The sequence below is a fragment of the Jaculus jaculus genome, chromosome 3 (assembly GCF_020740685.1).
Source record: "Jaculus jaculus isolate mJacJac1 chromosome 3, mJacJac1.mat.Y.cur, whole genome shotgun sequence".
Taxonomy (NCBI): domain Eukaryota; kingdom Metazoa; phylum Chordata; class Mammalia; order Rodentia; family Dipodidae; genus Jaculus; species Jaculus jaculus.
This window is the reverse complement of record NC_059104.1, coordinates 95,385,834-95,390,145: the sequence shown is the minus strand read 5'-3', so window position 1 is coordinate 95,390,145 and position 4,312 is coordinate 95,385,834.

Genomic DNA, 4,312 nt, shown 5'->3' with positions numbered 1-4,312 from the left:
GGGTTGCAGAGTATCTTACGGGGATTGTCTCTGGTACCTCCTCTGCTCTAGAGCTCCACTTTTCTTCCTGCAGTCTTGCATGGAGATCATGCTGACTCCACCCCCTTTTCGTCATAGCCTTTGGGCCTGAAGAACCTCGTGTTTCTCTTTTTTAAAAATATCTATTATTTATTTATTTGAAAGAGAGGGAAAGAGGCAGATAGAGAGAGATGAGAGAGAGAATGGGTGCACCAGGGCCTCCAACCATTGCAAATGAACTCCGCACAGATGTGCCACCTTGTGCATCTGGCTTTACGTGTGTCCTGGGGAGTCGAACCGGGGTCCTTAGGCTTTGCAGGCAAGTGCCTTAACCGCTAAGCCATCTCTCCATCCCTAAGAACTTCTTACATTTAAAATTTTTGGGCTGGAGAGATGGCTAAGCGGTTAAGCACTTGCCTGCGAAGCCTAAGGGCCCTGGTTTCGAGGCTCCATTCCCCAGGACTCACGTTAGCCAGATGCACAAGGGGGCGCACACATCTGGAGTTCGTTTGCAGTGGCTGGAGGCCCTGGTGCGCCTATTCTCTCTCTCTCTCTCTCTCTCTGTCACTCTCAAATAAATAAATAAAAATAAAACAAAAAAAAATTTTAATTTTTTTTTTTTTTTTGTCAGGTGTAGTGGAGCACACCTTTAATGCCAGCACTTGGGAGGCAGGGATAGGAGGATCACTGTGAGTTTGAGACTACATAGTGAATTTCAGGTCAGCCTGAGCTTGAGTGAGACCCTCCCTGGGAAAACAAAACACAACAACAACAAAAAAATTTATTTTTATTTTTTTGAGGTAGGATCTCACTGTAGCCCAGGCAGACCTGGGACTCACTTAGTAGTCTTAGGCTGGCCTCAAACTCACAGCTGTCCTCCCACCTTAGCCTCCCAAGTGCTGGATCAAAGGTGTGTTCCACCACGTCCAGCCAAATTTTTTTTTTCGGTTTTTCAAGGTAGGGTCTTGCTTTAGCCCAGGCTCACCTGGAATTTACTATGTAGTTTCAGAGTGGCTTTGAACTCATAGTGATCATCACCTCTGCCTCCAAGTGCTGGGATTAAAGGCGTGGTTCACTACTCCTGGCTGAGATATAATTTATTTATTTGAGAGAGAAAGGCAGATAGTGAATGGGCAGTGCCAGGGCCTCTAGCCACTGCTAATGAACTAGATGCATGTGCCACCTTGTACAACTGGCTTCATATGGGTACTGGGGTATTAAACATGGGTCCTTAGGTTTTGCAGGCAAGTGCCTTAACTACTAAGCCTCCCAAAATTCTTTTTTTAAAATAGTTTTTAAAATTTATTTGAGAGCCTGGCATGGTGGCACATGCCTTTAATCCCAGCACTTGGGAGGCAGAGGTAGAAGGATCACATTGAGTTCAAAGCTGCCTTGAGACTATAGTGAATTCTTGGTCATCCTGGGTTAAAGCAGAACACTACCATTAAAAACAAAAACAAGCTGGGCGTGGTGGCGCACGCCTTTAATCCCAGCACTCCCAGCACTCGGGAGGCAGAGGTAGGAGGATCACTGTGAGTTCAAGGCCACCCTGAGACTACAGAGTTAATTCCAGGTCAGCCTGGACCAGAGTGAGACCCTACCTCAAAAAAAAAAAAAAAAAAAGGGCTGGAGAGGTTGCTAAGTGGTTAAGGCGTTTGCCTGCAAAGCCAAAGGATCCCAGTTTGATTTTCCAGGACCCGTGTAAGCCAGATACACAAGGGGGCACATGCATCTGGAGTTCCTTTGCAGTGGCTGGAGGCCCCGGGTACTCCTATCCTTTCTCTTTCTCTCCCCCTCCCTTTCTGCCTCTTTCTCCCTCTCAAATAAATAAATAAAATATATTTTTAGGGGCTGGAGAGATGGCTTAGCAGTTAAGCGCTTGCCTGTGAAGCCTAAGGACCCCGGTTCGAGGCTCGAATCTCCAGGACCCACGTCAGCCAGATGCACAAGGGGCACATGCATCTGGAGTTCGTTTGCAGTGGCCAGAGGCCCTGGCGCGCCCATTTTCTCTCTCTCACTCTATCTGCCTCTTTCTCTCTCTCTCTGTCCATCACTTTCAAATAAATAAATAAAGTGTAAAATATATTTTTAAAAATATTATAAAACAAACAAAATTCATTTGAGAGACAGGCAGACAGAGAATGAATATGGGTACATCAGGGCCTCTTGCCCCTACAAATGAACCCCAGATGCATATTGCATTTTGTATATCTGGCATTCATATAGGTGCTGTGGGAATCAAACCCTGACCGTCATGTTTTGCAAGCCAGTGCACTTAACCACTAAGCAATGTCTTCGTCCCCGCCCCACACCTTTTGTTTCTCCCAAAGTAAGTTCTCACTCTAGCTCAGGCTGACCTGGAATTCACTATGGAGTCTCAGGGTGGCCTCAAACTCACGGCGATCCTCCTACCTCTGCCTCCTGAGTGCTGGAGTGCTAGGTTTAAATGCATGCGCTACCATGCCCAGCCAACTCCTAATTTTTTTTTTTTTTTTTTTGACATAGAGTTTTACTCTGGCCCAGTCTGACCTGGAATTCACTCTGTGTTCTCAGGGTGTCCTCAGACTCACAGCACTCCTCCTGCTTCTGCCTCCTGAGTGCTGGGATTACAGTCGTGTGCCACCACTCCCAGCCTGGCCAATTTTTTTTTGTTTGTTTTTTTTCGAGGTGGTCTCACTGTACCCTAGACTGACCTGGAATTCACTATAGAGTCCAGGGTGGCCTCATACTCACAGCAATCCTCCTACCTCTGCCTCCCGAGTGCTGGCATTAAAGGCGTGCACCACCATGCCCGGTTAGTTTTTTTTATTTGTATGTGTGGCATGAATGTAGGAGTATTAGTCCTCTCCTTCCAGTTTGGTTTTCTTTTTTTTTAATTTTTAGTTATTTACATGTAGGTGTGTCTTGCTGTTGCAAATGCACACAGGATACTTGCTTTTTTTTTTTTAGATTTTATTTAGTTTATTTATTTTTTTTTTGGTTTTTCGAGGTAGGGTCTCACTCTGGCTCAAGCTGACCTGGAATTCACTATGTAGTCTCAGGGTGGCCTCGAACTCATGGCGATCCTCCTACCTCTGCCTCCCGAGTGCTGGGATTAAAGGCGTGTGCCACCACGCCCAGCTTTAGATTTTATTTTTATGTATTTATTTTTTAGAGAGACAGAGAGAGAGAGAATGGGTGTGCTAGGGCCTCTAGCCACTGCAAACAGATTCTAGACACGTGCCACCATGTGCATATGGCTTACATGGGACCTGAAGATTTGAACTTGGATCCTTCGGCTTCGCAGGCATGCACCTTAACTACCAAGCCATTTCTCTAGCCTTGCATCACTTCTTGCATCCAGTTTATGTGGGTGGTTTAGGAATTGAACCCTCACCAGCTGGCTTTGCAAGCAAGCACCTTTTACTCCAGAGCCATCTTCCTGGCCCCCCAACTTTTTTTTTTCCAGGTAGGGTCTCACTCTAGCCCAGGCTGACCTGGAATTCACTATATAGTCTCAATCTCGGTGGCCTTGAACTCACAGCAATCCTCTTACCTTTGCCTCCCGAGTGCCGGGATTAAAGGCGTGCACCACCAGGGCTGGCTAAGATCTTTTATTTAAACATTTTTTTTTTCCATTTGAGGTTGTCCCCACTTGAAGGTTGTGTTACTGTGTTTATATAATTTGGGTTACATATGCTGTCAGAAAATTGTTCCTACAGGATGGTTCAAAGGAAGTAACATGGACATTGTGATTTAAGCAGCCTTTCAAAGAAAGGCAATATCGGGCTGGAGAGATGACTTAGCGGTTAAGCACTTGCCTGTGAAACCTAAGGACCCTGGTTCGAGGCGCGATTTCCCAGGACCCAGATATGCAAGGGGGCGCACGCGTCTGGAGTTCATTTGCAGTGGCTAGAGGCCCTGGCACACCCATTCTCTCTCTCTTATCTGCCTTTCTCTGTCACTCTCAAATAAATAAATAAAAATTAAAAAAAAAAGACAGGAAGAGGGCTGGAGAGATGGCTTAGCGGTTAAGCGCTTGCCTGTGAAGCCTAAGGACCTCGGTTCGAGGCTCGGTTCCCCAGGTCCCACGTTAGCCAGATGCGCAAGGGGGCGCACGCGTCTGGAGTTCGTTTGCAGAGGCTGGAGGCCCTGGCGCGTCCATTCTCTCTCTCTCCCTCTATCTGTCTCTCTCTCTGTGTCTGTCGCTCTCAAATAAATAAATAACTTAAAAAAAAATTAAAAAAAAAAAAAAACAGGAAGAAAAAGAAAGGCAATATCAGCAGGGTTTTTTTTTCGGGGGGGGGTGGGGGCA